At 41.0% G+C, this 17,748-nt stretch overlaps 1 long non-coding RNA gene across 1 annotated transcript in view; it reads left to right on the plus strand.

Moving 5' to 3' along the window:
* Nucleotides 1–10,351: 10,351 nt before the first annotated feature.
* LOC120612753 (uncharacterized) overlaps nucleotides 10,352–17,748 on the plus strand; it is a 55,481-nt gene continuing 48,084 nt past the window's right edge. The window contains exon 1 of the long non-coding RNA XR_005655523.1: nucleotides 10,352–10,455. This is a non-coding gene — a long non-coding RNA (uncharacterized LOC120612753). The remainder of the gene's footprint in view (nucleotides 10,456–17,748) is intronic.

A 17,748-nucleotide genomic window follows, 5' to 3' on the forward strand; every position in this document is an offset into this window, starting at 1 on the left:
AGGATCCTAAAGGGATCATGGCCAGCAATTTTCTGAGACCTGGAATAGTGGTTTCATTCCGTCTCCATAAGAAGACTTAAAGTTTGCTTTGTAAAACTTTTTATGAGCTGGAGTAAAATTCTTTTCTGTCTCCCCATACACACTTTCAAGTGAATCAGAAATTTGAATTTTAGGTATCCCTTTTATGATCTGGGTAGTGAAAAATAAACTAGAAAAACCATTATCTATACATTTTTGCCCCCTGCCCCCATCAGATTATAAATCATTTGAGGATAAGAACCCAGGTGTGCATTCTACAAGTGTTCTTTGTATGAAGTAGATAGTCAATATATATTCACAGATTTGACCTGAATCTCCAAGAGGATAGTTTAAATAAAACCACTACAATATTCAAAAATATCATCACTCTCTCAGACTGCAGAAGAAGGAGAGGCCCGATCATACCAGGAAAAAAAGCCTAAGTGATGGGAAAGTCGGCACTCTCCCTAGTTCAAGGGCACCAGAGGTCTCTGTTCTTTAAGAAATGAGTTGGAGACAAAGGGCTGAAAGTGAGTTCCACCTAAATTTCCTACCACCCTTCCAAAGTATGGACTTGAATAGCATATAACTTTGGTGTACTTGCTCTGTGGTCTGCTCTCTATAAACAGAAACTTATTGTTGGGTAACCTAGGGCTGCCTTTGGGACTGCCGGACTAAGAAATTAAATCATATCAATTCAACAGATATCTATTGTGTAGTTCAAGATAAGAGTGTTTTCAGACAGCTTAGATTATAAGTAGAGATGAACCCAGGAATCTGGATAGGTGGTTTAGAAGAAGGTTGGCTTTTGTATGTTGAAGATTTCTCTCTAGGATCTAGGTGTAGGATCCCAAAACGAAGAATAAGTAGAACCTGGGCTGCTAGATGGGAAAATATAGGTCTAGAAAAGTGAATAGTTATTATTCTATACTGGTGATTTGATGATTAGTATAACCCAAAAATGGACTTATGGTCCCTTGGCCAATGATAGTTTTACGCATAGGCTTGTCACCCAGTGCTGGTCCATAAGAAAAGAACAGATACAATGTGGGAAGGGTAGAAGGAGGCAGGAATTTTTCAGGGAAAGACTAGCGCTGATAAAATATCCTTTGATCATTGTCATGTTTCAGATAATAGATACCATTTAAACACTCTGGGCAGAAAAGGATTTAATTTAGGAAATAAGGTGCTTAAAAATTCATAGATGGGCTACAGGAGCAGATCCTACACTATGCCTCCAGCAGGAACCAGCATAACTGCAGAAATGTTGGCTAGGGTGGCTGCTACCTGTGTCACAATCAAGAATCTGAGGGAAGAACAATTTCGGCTCCAGAACTACGTCACTTTACCTCTACCCAGAAATCAGGAAACCACCTCCAGGGCCAGACTGTGCCTGTTTGATCTGCATGGGCAAAAATATATGCCCCATTTCCTGCTTCTCTTTACTCAGGAAACCCCTGACAGGGCATTGAGGCTTCTAACAGTGCTGCAAAAGTCCATTGCCTCCATGATCATGTTTGCCAAGAAGCAGCGCATGAAACAGACCACAGCCTCCACAGGGTGCATCTGATGATGTTCTCTTTTTCACGTGGGAGGAATTCTGTTAGTGCAACTCTCCTGCCCTCTCTCCATCCCTTTATACACTCTTTCTCAAGGAGATGGCATGATCTATCTGATTAGTAACTTTGGAAGAAGAAACTTGACATTCAGGAACCAGTCTCCAACTCTTCTCTGGGATTTAGTTTGCCAGCGTCGCCTGTGACTGGCTAGATATATTGGCCTAATGTTGGAACTCGGTTTTAGGGAAGTTCTTTTGCCAATAGTTACATTTGCTAATATCAGATTTATCAGAAATGGCGTAATGTTTTGACCTTTATATGCCAGCTTTTTCTTTTTCTTTTCCTTGTTTCTCTGTTGATTTAGGAATCTGCTGAGGAAATTAGGGCTGGAGAAATGGAATCTAACTCTCCTGGGGCTACTGGCTGATATCAGGCATGTGGTCTGTCAAGTACCTCCTGTTTGTATAACTATCGACAGTTTTCAAAGCATTTCACATCTATGTCTCATGTGCTCACAACAACCTGTCGACAAGGCACAACAAGATTTATTAGCTGAGCCGCTAAGACTACAACTATTTGTGCTTCCAATCTTTTCCATATATGATACGCATAGGAAATTGAAAAATAATGTTTATATACATCTGCATCTACATCTATATCTTTATATCTCACTATGGATAAAGAATGAGGCTGTCAGAGCTGACAAGCACAGAGATTCTGGCTGCCCTTCCTGGCTACTCCAAGCATTGAGAAAGATCAATATCTTAGTACACCTGTGACCCATTCCTTGCCTACCAGTTGGGAAGTTCTAGCTTAGAGAAGTGTGCTAACTAGTTCAAGGCCACAATGTTTATAGAAGATCTCTGAGTCCAAATCCAAAGAATCTCAAATACGGTCTAAGATGGGGGAGGCATTTGTTAACATCATAGGTCCTCATATAGCTTAACGGGTCAGAGAAGGTCCAAGGGATGGCTTCTCATTCCAGCCTATGTCTACTGAACTATTCTCTACCCAGAGTTGCAATTCATCTTCCAAGAAGTCTCTTCCTTTCTAACAGAGCAGATTTTTCTAGCTACCTTCTGGAGTGGGGAGATGAGGACTCCTGATCTGGGTAGTCCTCCCCTGACCTGGTCTAGCACCCTACCATGGGGAGGGCAGTGCCTACTAGATAGATAACCAAGGCACTTTCTTGCTTCCAAATTCAGGCAAAGCGTTCTCCTCTAATGTGACCTTGACCGGATATGGTCCATTAATTAAAAATACTGTTTAAAAGGGTAACCATGAGAAACATACCTTAAACATCTTATTTTAACTTAAAGCCTATACAGGTATGTTTGGGCACCATTTTTTTTTTTTTTTTTTAGGGTAGGATCAAGGCATTTTTTCTTGGAGCAGTCTTCTATTATTAATTGGAGTTCTGCCTTATCTCTCTTGTATTAACTGCATCCACAATTCACTTATTCTTCACATATTGATTGTGTTCGTACTACGTGTCAGGCATATTCTAGGTGCTGGGTCTCCATACTCATGGAGTCTACATTCTATTGGAATCTTCCATAAGTTCCAGCTTGGGTGTCTTCAAAGTAGAGTGAGAACTTAAAGACACAAGGCAATCTGAGTCTAGAATTATCCTAAGATCTTTGTGATTTTTTTCTCCAGTCTTTTCCACATTTTGTTCTTATACCAATTCAATAGAATTTTTTTTTTTTTGCGTGTGTCTTGTCCTTATCAAGCTTTTCCAAAGCATGTGCCAGTTTTCACAGAAACAAGAACTCTTTTTTTTTGTACTCATGTTTCATTGACTTTCACAATAATTAAACTGCATAATCAGAATTGCAAGTTCGACAGGCAGAAATGGGTTTGGGAACAAATAGCACTGACCCTTGGTGAGCACTCAGCTTAATTTGTGGCTACAGAAGTACCTGAGAGTACCTCTACTAGTTGAATATCTGGCATGCCGTGGGCACTAGTGGGTTTCACAGAGGAAACAGCATCCCTTAACCAGGTGACTTGGTTAGGTAGAGGTCAGTTGTAAGAGCTTTTGTCACAATGACTCACCTATTCTTTCCAGAACAAATATATATTGAACTTTCAGAGTAGCTTATGAGATATTTTTATTGAAGAGTTCAAATATTTTTCTAGAGCTTAACAAAGGTGGGGGAAAAAGAGTCGTACCTTTGTTTGCTAGGTTTTGTTTGTCTTTTTTTAAATAAAATTCATAAAGAGGAAAATATGCTTCTGCATTGCCTTTTGTGTGATATCTTACATGGATGTTCTCCTTTTCTCTACAATCCTCCCTTATGTGTTTCCCCGTCAGAGGCCCTAATCCCCTCCTCGAGCATGCCACTTCCTCCCTCAGGATAATGTAGCTTCAGCCCCATTCTTTCTCCTGCCTTTTCCTGCCTTACAAAATCTGTCCCTCAGGCACCAACTGAGTACCAGTGTGTTTTCCTTTAGCTCAGGCTTCCATGGACTCTGCAGGGGGAAAGATGTAAACTCTGGTACTGTGGATGGGGATAAAGGAGGAACAGCAGAAGACTGACTTCTTTCTATCTGAAGGCAAATGTAAATTACCACAACAAAAATGCGGATTTCTTCACAAAACAACACAGTCTGATCTTTTTTATTTTTCATGAAAAAATGCATATTTCTCATATTATTATGATTTGGCCCTGATTTCCTGGCCTGAATTTCATGACAAAGAGCACCTCTCTCGCCCCCATTAATTGAAAATACTCCTTCCTCAACCATTCAGGAAAAATGATATTGTGTTCAAATAGCAAATCTCTGATGTCCCAGTTTCTCCCCATAATAGACATGGAGTTTTCAGTTCATCCTCTACAATAAAATGCTTACTGTATGGGAAAGGCAGCTGACTTCCCATTTGTAAAGGGATAGGAAGAGAATACGTGCCTATACATCCTGACAACAGTACATCAAAAAAGAGCAAGCATATTAGAAACAAACAGGCAATAATAATGATAAGAATTCAATGATAAAGATGGTTCAGTGTCCCACAGGGCTCTTAAGGTAACAGTGAGATGACAGAGACCATTTAATCCAACCTACTTGTGTTACAAATATGGAAACTGAGACACTTGGGTGAAATGACTTGCCGAAGACAGAGCTAGCCCAAGGCAAAGCTGGGGTCAGAAGTCTCTGACATTTAGTCATTTGTTGCATCTACTATATCTGCTGTTCTCAAAATGTGGTCCACAGACCCCCGAGGATCCCTGTGACATTTCTGAAGTGTTCATGAAGTTAAAACTATTCTCATAATAATACTATGATTTTTTTGCTTTTTTCACTGTATTGACATTTGCACTTAAGTTGCAAAAGAAATTGTGGGTAAAACTCCTAGCATTCGAGCAGGAATCAAGGCGGATACCAAGCTGTACTAGTCATTGCCGCACATTTGCAGTAAAAACAAAGGCCAGTTTCATTTAAGAATTTTCTTGATGAAGCTGTGAATATGATTAATCAAATATTGACACTTTTCAAAATATTCTGGGTAACAAAGTAAGGAGTACACATAAAGTACTTTTACTGCATTCCGAATATGATGGTTAGCTCTTGGAAAAGTATTTAGGTGACAGAGCTGTGAGAGTTGAATTAGCCATTTTTTTCATGAACTATCTTTTTTCTTTTTTTTCTTTTTCTTTTTCTTTTTTGATTGAAAGACTAAATGACAAAGAATGCTTTTTCAGACTGGGTATTTGGCAGACATTTTCTCAAAATGAACAAAGGGAGCCTGTCAGTTCAAGGAAAACAATTGACAGTATTTGTTGTCAGTGATAAAATTTGAGCTTCTAAGCGAAAATCAGAATTTTTGAAAACTTGTTCTACTATTGTGGAGCTTGACAGCTTTCAAATATACAAGGACTTTTCTAATAAGATCAATGATGATGTTAATGAATGTGATTTTTTTTTTTGATATTGTATAATGAAATGTGTCAAAATTTTGGAATATCTATATAATTCTGTAAACCAGTATTTTCCAATGACCAATCAGTGGTATTACAAAATCATACATGGCTAAAAGATTCATTCAAAGTGCACAATAAACCAATGAATTTTAATATAACAGAATACAAAAATTCACTGATACACTTTCAGATTCCACACTGCAACTAACCTTTAAGAAGCATGTTACATTTTAGTGCAGTATCAAAAAGAATATCCATAATTATTTAAAAAGACTATTAAATACTTTTTGTTTTTCCTGCTACAGGTCTGTGTAAAGCCAGATTGTCTTTATATAGTCAACCAAAACAACATATTGCAACATGTTGACTGCAGAAGCAGCTATGAAAATCCAATCACCTTCTAGTAATCCAGACATTTAAAAAATTTGCAAAAATGTGAAACAATGTCATTCTTCTCACTAATTTTTTTGGTTCATGTTGAAAGATATGATTTTTTAAATGAAAGTATGTTATTTATGTTAACATGCAATGGGTTTATTATTACTTTAAATTAAACATTTTAAACTTTCTAACGATAGACATAATCTACATAAATTTTAACATTGTAAAGTGGTTCCGAGACTAAAACATTTGAGAACTGCTATAGTGTACCATTCTGCCTTCCAGAAAGTAGACTGGAATGAGATACTGCTTTTCCCTTTACCTAAAAAACCCAAATAAGTCAATACTGTTAGACTGTTTTATTTTTAAATCCAACCTACCCCCTTCTTCCAAAACTGTTAAGAAGTAAAGAAAACTGCAGAAGAACTGCAGATTCCTGAAATCAAAGTTCCCCAAAACAAAGAGAGATGGCAAAAGAAGCAAATAATAGAGCTTTTCCAGAGCCCTGCAAGGCAGACCATGGACCCCTTCCCCTCCTGGCGGCCTGGCAGGACATGCCTATTTCTTTTTGCTTCATTGGCCTGACCTCATACTCATCCACCCATTCCTACCCCTTAAGTCTCAACTCCCGTCTTGGACCACTATTATTCTCTAGGGCCTCAAAACATAAGTGGCCTTATGAGAGCTTTGGACTAGTCCTCACCCCCTCACCCCTCGTTCCCCAACCCCCTCTGGGATTCCAGTGCAGGACAGGGTACTTTCCCACTGCCTCTACCAGCCCTCTGTTCTCAGGCTTAGGGTTGAGATGAAAAGGGAAGGCCCCCATTTCTGGACTGAAAAGGAAATGTAAATCTCTCGCAGACCATGTGCCAGAAGCTGCCTGGAGACCATTTCTCTGTTAGTAAACAGGGCTGCCTGGGCCATCTTTCTCTTCTTTAATAACCTGTGGGGCACCTATTGATTGCACATGCTGGTCCCTCATAAATTAGAACAGGGATGCCTTCCGGTTGCTCTGGAGCTGCGTGGATGGTGAAATTGGCTCACTAATACTTCATGCTCCTGGAGCAGAGTGCATCGCGCCACATAAACATGAAGAATATGTATCATCAGGCACTGAGAACACACAGGAAACAACTCTGGCGGCTGTGGAGGCTTGTGGGCATACTGCAGACTTTAATTAGGCAGTTTCTTGCACTCACTCTTACTGGAGACAGACAGAAATGCTCATCGCAGGCCTCTTGCTGCATTGCGCTCTGCTTTCTAATGAGAGGGAGCGCAAGCTCCAGTCAGTGGAAGATGGGCCGGCTCCCATCTCTACCCCATCGCCAGGATGGATGCCAGCAAGAGGAAGGAACGTTCATCTCATGTGCTTGGCTGGAAAGAGTACCGAGTTAAGAATCAAAAGACGCTTTCTAAACTTCAGCTTCGAACAATTATAGCTGCATGATCTTGGGCAAGTACCTTAATCTCTCTGAATCTCAGCTTCTCATTTGGGAAGTGGAGAAAGTAATAATACCTAGTTGGTTGTGAGATTTGAGGAAAAGAAGGCCTGTCTGATGCCCCGCGTGCTCTCAGTAAATACTTGCTGAGACTCCTGGGCCACCAGAAGCTGAAAGAGGCAAGGAAGGGCTTTCACTAGAGCTTTTGGAGGGAGTTGCGACCCTGACAGCACTTTAATTTCAAACTTCTCTATAATGTTCCTATGGGAGAGTGTTATGAGTTGAATTGAGTCTCCCCGAAATTCATATGTTGAAGTCCTAATCCCTAGTTTTTCAGAATATGACCTTATTTGGAAATAAGTTCCTTGCAGATGTAATTAGTTAAGATGAGGTCATTAGGGTGGGCCATAATACAATATGAATGGTGTCCTCATAAAAAGGAGAAATTTGAACACGCACACACACAAACACACACATACACAGGGGAGAACACTATGTGAAATTCAGGGCAGAGAATGCAGTGATGCTTCTACAAGCTAAGGAACATCAAAGATTGCTGGCAAATTACCAGAAGAAAGAAAAGAGACATGGAACAAGTTTTTCCTTACAGCTCTCAGAAGGAGCCAACCTGCCTGACACCTTGATTATAGACTTTTAGCTTCCAGAACTGAGACAGTAAATAAATTTCTGTTGTGTAAGCCACTCAGTTTGTGGTACTTTGTTACAGCAGTCCTGGCAAACTCAGAGATATGGCCTCTTCACCACTTTTCCATCCTGCTGCCTGGAATGCAGATAAGACGGCTGGTCCTCTGTTAGCCATTCTGGTCCATGAGGATGAAGGCCACATTCACAGATGGTAGAGAGCTGGAAGGAGCCTGGGACCCTTAAAACTTCATGGAGCTGGCACACTAGCCCTGGACTGCTTACTTTTGGGCTTGTTTCCCTGAAAAAATAAGTAAACTTAAGATTTTGTTGTTGTTATTGTTTTGTTTTTTGAAATATGTAGCTGAACATAAACTTAATTGAAATACAGTTTTGGTAAGTTAGTTATTCTTTGGGGAGAGGACTAGGATTGGAATATCAGTGGTAGGGAAATTTTAGCTTAACTGTAGTGTTTCAATTTTTTAAAAAAATTTCTTTCTTCTTTAATTGCTTTTTCATCTATTGTAAAATTTAACACCAGAGTTATCATCATACAATTTAACAGTACAGTTATCAAATCCAGCTTACTCATTTTACAGATGGTTGAGTCTCTTAACTTTCTCAGAATTGTAGAATATAGCCTGGATCGGAAGCCAGGCAGTTCTTCTCCATCATGGAAAGTTGCCTGTCTTCTAGTACTCTGTCATCAGACACTAGAGTCTTCTGCTTACTGTAATCCAGTTGTACCTAAAAAGTAGGGCTTTATGTACTAGTCTTAGCCTCACTGATTTGCAGAGCTTAGCCCCTCTATGGGTCCTTGTATAGAATGAAGAGTGTATATTCTACTGAGAATTCATAGAGTGTAGTGTTTCAATTTTGATATTAAATTCATGAAATAAACTTATTTTATAATGCATAGATTATGAGGAAAAAAAAGGGAGATGAGAACTTATAGATTTTAAAAGACCTAAGAAATACATCATGCAATTGCATAGTAAGAACCTTATTTGAATCTTGATTTAAACAAAAAGTTTTTAAAAATGTATAAGACAATCAGAGAAATTTTAGTGCTAATTGAATGTTTGATCTATGGAATTATTGTTAATTTTTATGTAAGCTAATAATATTGTAGTTATACATTTAAAGTGCTCTTATCTTTTAGACTCTAAAACATAGTTTTTCAACCTTGGCACTATTGTTAATTTTGGCCAAATAATTCTTTGTTGTGGGTGCTCTCTTGTGCATTATAAGATGTTTAGCAGCATCCCTGGATTGTACCCACAAATGCCAGTAGCTCCCTACCACACACAAATATGACAATCAATAATGTCTCCAGACACGGCCAAATGTCTCCTAGGGTTGAAATTGCATTGGGTTGAGAATCACTGCTTTAAAATTTAGGGGAACTTTGGAGCAATCTCATGGAACATTTATGGGTGAAGTGACTTGATATTTGGGGGTTGCTTCAAAATAATCCTGGTGAGGGGAGTGGGTAAGGTGTTCCATAATGAAAAGTTTAAAATACAGCACATCAAAAAATGTTTGAAAAAATCTACTTAGACTTTTCTTTCTGTCAACGTGATAGACTCATTCTGAAATATTTTCTCACTATAAAATATACATATACTAGATAAAATATAGTAAATATTTACTTTCCTTATCCAAGATCTTGTCTCATGGGTCCTACATATCCCTTAAAATCCAAGGCTCTAGGTTCTAGATCTGACTGTGGGCAGGGCAAATCCTTTCTCCCACATTACAAATTCAGCTCCACTCTGGCCTCCTTACCCAGGGGTTCCTCTTGGGCCTACTTCAGTTGCCTGGTAACCTAACCCAGGAGGCATGCCTCCTAGCTCTGCCTTCTCCCCCAGTCCCCATGCTCCAACCCAGAGCTGGCGAGTTTAAAGCCAACTTCATTAGGGCCTTGCCTTGTTCATCCCTCAGAGAGTCCAACCCATTAGCTTCCTGCTGACTGTTTGCAGAAGACTTATGCCCTGGCAGAATACCAGGCCAGTCCACTCCCTTTAAACACACACCACACTTGTACCCATATTCTTCACCAGCTGCTTCACTTGGCCACCTACTAAGGATACTCTAGACCTCCAAGGTGCTCACCTGGGTGTCTCTGCTGAGACTGACTTTCAGGTCCACCTGGTTCTCCCAAGGCTCTGAGCCTTCAGTGGTTTAGTCCAGTCTCTCTCACCATGTGGGCTATGAGGTATCACTCAAGACCACCAGGGATCAGTCAGGTGTAAGTTGGAGGAGGGGCCTCTGAGCTAGAGGCAGCAAGGGGTTGCAAGTTCTCTGCTGAGGGACTTCGTAGGGCTGCACGCTCAGCTCCCAATGTGAGGTCTGAGTGGCCAGTCGGCCTGTTCCCAAGGTGCAGAGAAGACTGAGGACAGCCGAGACTCCCCCATCAGTGCCAGAGGCAGGTACCAAGTCAACCAGGACTGCAGACAGCCTTGGACAGAGCGGCAGAGCAACATAAGGGTAAGATGGCTCTGGTTATTTTAGACACACTGTTCCAACCACAAAGACAGTTTCAGAGGTGGGAGGTATCTATCTGTGGAAGGATCTTTGAGGTGAGGGCGACATTGGGCCTGAGCACCACCACTTCCTCTACCTTTCTGAGTGTACCTTATCAAGCCACCATTGTTCTGCCCTTTAAGAAGTAGAATGAGGTGAAATCTGGCCACCTACTTGCCTGGGAGGCAGTCATGGTCCTTGGTGAGTTTCCAGGGCTTTGAGAGCTGTGAATGGACTTAGCTGAGGAGCCATTTCCCTCCCCCTGGTAGACACTGAGTAATGTGTGGGTTTACGATAGCACTTAGAAGTCGGAGAGCCCTGGGTTCAAATCTCAGGATCCTCCATTTATTAATTGTGTGAAACAGTGGGCAAGGTAATCAATGTCTCTGTGCCTCACCTTACCCATATGTGAAATGAGAATAAACCTGCCTACTTCATAAGGTTGTTGTGTGAGTACTAAATGAGAATGATTATATATATGTATATATAGACGCACACACGTAATAAATATACACATTTATATACACACACGCACATAATGCAGAAGCATGACAGGAAAGAATATGACCTCTTTCGATTATTCTCAAACTCCTGTTATTTTTTTAAATTAAATTTATTGGGATGACATTGGTTAATAGAATTGTACACTAGGGTTCAAATGTACAATTCTATAATACATCATCTGTATATTGTGTTATATGTTCACCACCCAAAGTCAGATCTCCTTCTGCCACCACATATTTGACCCCCTTTACCTTTTTCTGCCCACCCCTTCCCCTCTGGTAACCACTGCACCTATGAGTTTTTGTCTATCGGACTCCTGTTATTAATGAAGCTCCTCTCACATTAGCAAGGTAAGGAATTGTCCTAAGTCTACACAAGTGGCTCTTCCTGTCCACTATGGTCTCAGTAGAAACCTACTAGTGATATTTCAGGGTCAATATCACTGCCTGTGCCCATGACCACAGCTACAGCTTATTGAGAGCCTGCTTACAGAGACAAAGACCCTTTTCATCCTCAGGTCCTAGTGTCAAGCAAGTAAAGTAGACCTAGAGAAGGAAGATTGCTGACTGGTAAGGGGGAACAGTGGAGAGCCATTTAACATGTTGGAGCGAAAGCATCATGGAAATCAAATATAGGCACAACAGGACTAAAATTTTTTAAAGGTGAAGGTCTATTGATTACTCAGAGGTGTTTGTGGTTAGGACTAAGCGAAAATGGTGCTCTCAGCCTTTGGTTGTGGACATTTTTGTTTTTGCCTATCCACCACCCCTTCTGCATCCTCAATACCAAACAGTCCTTCGGGAGCCGCCTATCTTCCACTCTCTTTCCATTTAGTTCAGGTGGGGTTGACCTCACGCTTCCCCACCCCCAGCTCCCAGGTGGGTATGTGACCCAGGCCTGACTAACCACAGTCATAGTGATTGGTTGAGTCATAAGTCCTTTGTCCAGGGAGGGTCAATGAGACTCAGCACTGGGACTTTTTCTGAAAGAGGCACTCTTTTCCACTGAAGTCGCTAAACTGAGACTATGTAAATCGAAGCCAGTGGTGGCCATCTTTGCCACTGCATGAGCAGAATCTGCCTGAAAATAAAGACAACAGAAAGAAAAAGCCGATCTGAGAGATGGAGACACAAATTTCTTGTTGCCCTTGCAGAGCACCTGGAACTTGTCATTCTTGAAGGTGCAGAGTTTTAAATTACATGAGCTAACGTGTTCCCTTTTCAAAGAGCGCGAATTGGGTTTTCCCTAATGGCAGGCAAAGGGGTTCTGACTAATTCATCTTTCTATTTATTTCTTATTTTGATGAAAAATTTGCAGTTTTTATATTGTGGCATAAAAACAGAAGTCTGACATGTTTGACAACATATTTTTTGACAGTTCTATCTATTTCTAACAAGGACATGCTGCTGGAAAGTTGTTGGAACACATCCCCTGCGTCTGTCCCCCTCTTTTCTAAGTATACTTTTCTTCAGTTACGTAAATATATGCTAATGATTTTAGCATGATGCCAATCAGAACTGTGCTCCAAGAAGATTATAGCAGGAAAAAAAGAGATAAAAAAGACTACTTGGGAAAGCAATATAATAATTCAAATGAGAAGTGAAAAGGATCTTCACAAGGTGGTAGCCACAGAAATGGAAAAGAGAGACCCTGAGGAGGTGGGATTATCATGGTTTGGCAACAAATTAGAGGGTAAAGGAGTAAAAATAAACCTGACCCCTCCTGCTCTGTCCCTGGCTTACTCTTACCTCTCTTTCTTCTGCCCAGCCTCCTGGCTACACTGGCCTTTACACTCACTGTGCCTCTGCTTGGGACACTTATTCCAGATAGTCCCCTGGTTCATCCCGTCACTTCCTTCAGGTCTCTGCTGAACTACCTCTGAACTACCTCTGAACTACCCCCCAACCCATCTATTATTGCGACCTCCATCCTAGCACTCTTTATACCTGCTTAATTTTTCTCCACAGTACTTAATCCTTCATCAACTATGTATGTGTTTCTTTTCTGTCTCCCTTGACTAGAATGCAAGCTCCATGAAGGCAGTGACTTCTGTTCACTGCTGAGTCCCCAGACCCTAGGACAGAGTCTGGCAAAGAATAGGTACTCAATGAATATGAATAGATAAATCTTGAACAACTGAGCCAGTGATGTGGCATTGACAAAAACAGAAACATTAGGGGATGAGTGGGGCCAGCGTTAGTGGACTGGGGGAGTGAGGTAGTGAGTCAGTTTAGAGCCCATGGAATTTAAGTTTAGAGGTGCAAATAGCACTATCAGGCTGCTGGTTGAAGTGCTGGTCTGGCACTCAGGAGAAGGCAGAGGTGGGGATCCAGTGGAGAATATGCATCAAAGGCTGGTGGAAGCCCTGGAGTCAGTGAAATCCTGGAGAGACCACGAAGAGAGAGATGAAACTTAGAGACGGTGCTCTAGAAGGTCTAGGGTGACTGACCAGACCTGGTTTGCACAGGACTTTCCTGGTTTAAAAACTAAGGGTCTAGCTTGGGAACCTCCTCAGTCTCAGGCAAACTGAGATGGTGGGTCACCCTAAAGAGGCCCTTTATTAAGGTAGAAGGAGGGGAAGGACTGGTCAGAAAAGAAAGTTGAAAGGCAGCCTGGAGCTTCCTCACAGAGCCCGAAGAAGAGGAGGGCTCTGGTAAGGACTGATCTCCTTCCTTTTTCTCTTTAATTCTGACCTTCTGAGCCCAAAAAGGCTGAATTACCTCTTAGTTTCCTTCACCCCACCTCCCAGTAGCACTTGACAGCTTCCTGGTAAGCCGGGTAATTGGATTGATTCCACAGCTGGGGCCCCAGCTCAGACCAACTGAAGCAAGTATGAACTCTTAAATTCTGATGTCTGGTGGTTAAGTGATGCCCTGGATAAGGTGTTTTCAGTCAGTGATCATTTTCTGCTTGTCTCAAGGTGTAGTTTAAGAGGGTAAACAACTCTACATTTGCCTAGCCACTGTGGCTAAGCAGACAGGAAGCTGCCTCTCCTCTTGTAAACAACACTAGCCAAGATTAGTAGCACTTGAATGTGCCAGCTCTTAGCAGTGGGCACTGGGTTGTGCCCAGGACTAACTTTCAAGTGAGAAAAATGGTTGCTGGGTACTTAAAAATACAACAGAACCCTAAGGGGCATTTTCAAACCTCTTTCTGAACTTAGTAGTAGAGTGAGTTCTGAGCCAAGTGTTTACAGCCTTGGTTATTATGAAGAGCAAATGAGGTAATAAATCAGAAAGCCCCTTAAGGTGTATAATTTAATTACACAGAATTGTGTAATTATTTTAAATACTTACATAAATACAAGGTCTTATCACTGGGTCTTGTTAAAATAAAGGATCTATCAATATGTGACCTGTAGAAAACATGGTCCCTGTCCTCAGAGACCTTTATTGCTTACCTGTAGAGGCAGGACATATACCAAGCTTCTGATACAAATTTAACTATATTTATAAAGCAACATATAAAGAAGTAGAAATAAATGTTGTCAACGCCCTGACTCTCTCACTCCTTCTCAGCTCCCTAACCTACAACACTCACATCTGTCTTCCTAAGGAGCAAGGAGAAAAGTGCCCTCATTCATCCAGGCTGGAGCATGGTCGTGTTTCCAGCCATTTTTCTTTACCCACAGAACTGTTCAGGGAAGAAAGGGTCAGGAATGTGGCAAGTCTGAGTTTAAATACATTGTCTAGAAATTTAATTTAGTAAATATTTATAGGCTATCTGCTTGAGGCCTAATGCTGCATTCGGCCCTGTGGATATCTAAAAGAAGGTCCCTGCCCTTCATCTCACTGGAGTGAAAAAATTAAGGTTCCCCAAACGAGGTCTCATATTATTAAGTGTCAACGTTAGTTATAACTGCAATAAAATTCTAGAATAGAGAAACGTTAATATTTTAAGCAGACCTTACATTTTATGGTTCTGGGCCATGAACTGGACAGACTGTTGAGACAGAGGGAAACCTGATGAGTCACAGTGTAATAGAATAAATGAGTATGGCATTTGGGAAAACAGTGGCAAGGCTTCCTGCTGATATCCAGCTTGAGAAGGAAGGGGAAATGTTTTGTCATTCATTTAAAAATGTGGATTGCTTTTAGTAGTATAAAAAGAATCCATGGTTCTTAAAAAGTTAAAGGACTGAAATGGAGAAACCTCCACATCCTAGCACTTGAGCAGATAACCTGGCACTTAGGCATTTAAAACCCCAAGTCTTTCTGGAATATGAAGGCCCACTATGCTTGGCAGAGGCACCTGCAACCAATTGATATGACTTTATAAATATCAGGATAGGTGAGTTTATGCTGTGGTAACAATGAACCTCTAAATCTCAGTGTCTTCATACAATACACATTTATTTCTTGCTCATGCTACATGTTCAACGTAGATAAGTGTGTGTGTATGTATGTATGTGTGTGTGTGCATGTATTGTGGGGAGCTCTGCTCCATATAATCCTTCAGGAACCCAGGTTGATGGAGGTTCATCATGTTGGAATACTGCCATTTTATCACCTGGCTTCCAGAGTTGCCTTAGCAGGGGAAAGAAAACTGGGGTATGATGCAAGATGTTTATAAGACCCAAGGCTGTGGATGGCTTACATCACTTTTACCAACATCCAATTGGCAAAACACAAACATAAGTTAAAGGAACAATGGGATATATGTCTTCTTTTGTGCCCTGAAAGAAAAAGTGGAATTGGATTTGGTAAACACATAGCATTATATTCATCATGACCTATGATCCAAAGACTCTCTTACTCTATAAATAATAGCTAACACTTATATTTTGATAATCCTCATAATAATCCTGTGAGGTAGATTTTATTGTTTTCTTCATTTTAAAGATAAGGAAAGTGAAGCAAAAAGAAGTTAAATCACTTATTCAAGATCCCACAGCTATTAAGTGACACAATAGAGATTCAAACTCAAGTTGTTTTTCTCCAGAGTCCACACTCTTAACCACTACGCTATGTTACATTTGTCATGGATTTAGTCAAAACGAAAATCAAATCATGATCCCATGTAACCAGCACCTCTTAACATTGGGGTTGTAGAAGCTTCTAGCAATGTTGTTAAACTTGACTTTTACCAGGTCCCCCTTGCCAAAATTCCCATAGTGTCAGTTGTATAAATATATTCGCATTGCTCTTGACCTACCTATCTTGGTACCCCATCTTCTCCAAGGCTCGTGGCTGTGAACTTGATTGTGTATAAGCTATATGGGTAGATGCTGTTTCTAAATGCAACATTTTCTCGCATAGGCATCAGCAATTATCAAAAACATTGTGTCCCCTATTTCTGTCCTTGAGAGAGGCTTTCTGGTTTCCCTGTCCTTAACTGCTCACCAGCACAGTTCTTCTCATTCTTTGGAGAACAGAAGTTACGTGAACTATAATTTTCTCCTAAATCAATGTAATGGAGCAAATTATGTACAGACAAGTGGTGTGGGAGACATTGGCAGCTGGCCCCAAGCATAGCTGAGTAATAGATATACCAGGAATTCAAGTTATCTCGAGCCTCAGACTTACTCAAATTTTCTTATGTAACCCATGTGTCCAAGGTCCGACTGGCCTGGAAACAACACTAGGGCTATAATTTCAGTAACATCTAGATTTTAAACCTAATATGAGCAGGAATTTTATTTTGTTGGCTGCACTAGAGTGAACATCTAGAATAGTACTTGGCAGATAGTAGACATTCAGTACATGCTTCTTGAGTGAATTTGTTGACTAAATTCTGGTCCTCTTTGGAGGTGCTGTGGTGTAGTATGAGAGCACTGACTTCAGAATCAAATTCAAATCTCACAAGTTGTGTGAGCCCTTGTAAGTTATTTACCCTCCTGACTTCTTTCTTTGTCATTGGTAAAGGCTGAGGCTAGTATTACCTACTTCTTGGATGGTTATAAGAATTAATTGTGTTAATTCATGTCAAATACTCATTATACTGTAGCTAACTATGGCTTTTGTCTCTATCAGAAAAGTGCCTGGAAACTTAGCTGTTTCTCAATGTTCCCTCCAAACATTTCTGAGACTTCAGGGGTATCTTAGGTGCATTCACTAGTAAAGCTACCAAAATCTCACACTTTTCTTAAATTCCTGCTAACTTCTTCCTCTACTGCTCTGGGTTTTTTGGTCTTGTCTGAGGCTGACTTCTCCAATGCCATTTTGCAGTGCCTACGGGTAGGGCGTTAAGGTCTGAGGTAATGGTGCTGCCTCCTACTTGAAGCCAATGATGTCAACACTGGGTTAATAGTACTGAGGCCACCACTGCAGCCACCCCCTGAAGCTTTAGGTGCAGACCAAAGGCAACAGCATGGCCCATTAGAGATGCCTTGTGCTTCTCTGCTAGGCTACCTCACTGGGCTGTTGCTTCTTAGGATGAGAATCCACCTGCTGAAGCAAGAAGCATTTTTAGGCTGCTCTTATTTGCATGGGTCCCAAATGGCTTCACTAATTGAGGAGGATTCCTGATCCACACTCACTTCCACTTGTCCCCAATATATTATGGAAATTTTGTGTGACCGTGCCTACTTAAGCTCTCCACCCTCCCAGCCCCCTATCCTTAGGACTTAGTCATATCTTCAGGGGGCTGCATGGGGAATGATCTGGCATATACCAGCTGTTACTCAAAACCACTCTTTTGTCCAGAAGTCAAGGGCATTATCCGCAGTGCCGGCTGGTGTCTGCCAGTTTCTCTCTCAGTTCCTTCCTCAGTGGCTCCTGGGTCGCTCTATAAACAGGGTCCTGACAGGTCTCC

This window comes from Pteropus medius, unplaced genomic scaffold, assembly GCF_902729225.1.
Source record: "Pteropus medius unplaced genomic scaffold, Ma_sr-lr_union100, whole genome shotgun sequence".
NCBI lineage: Eukaryota > Metazoa > Chordata > Mammalia > Chiroptera > Pteropodidae > Pteropus > Pteropus medius.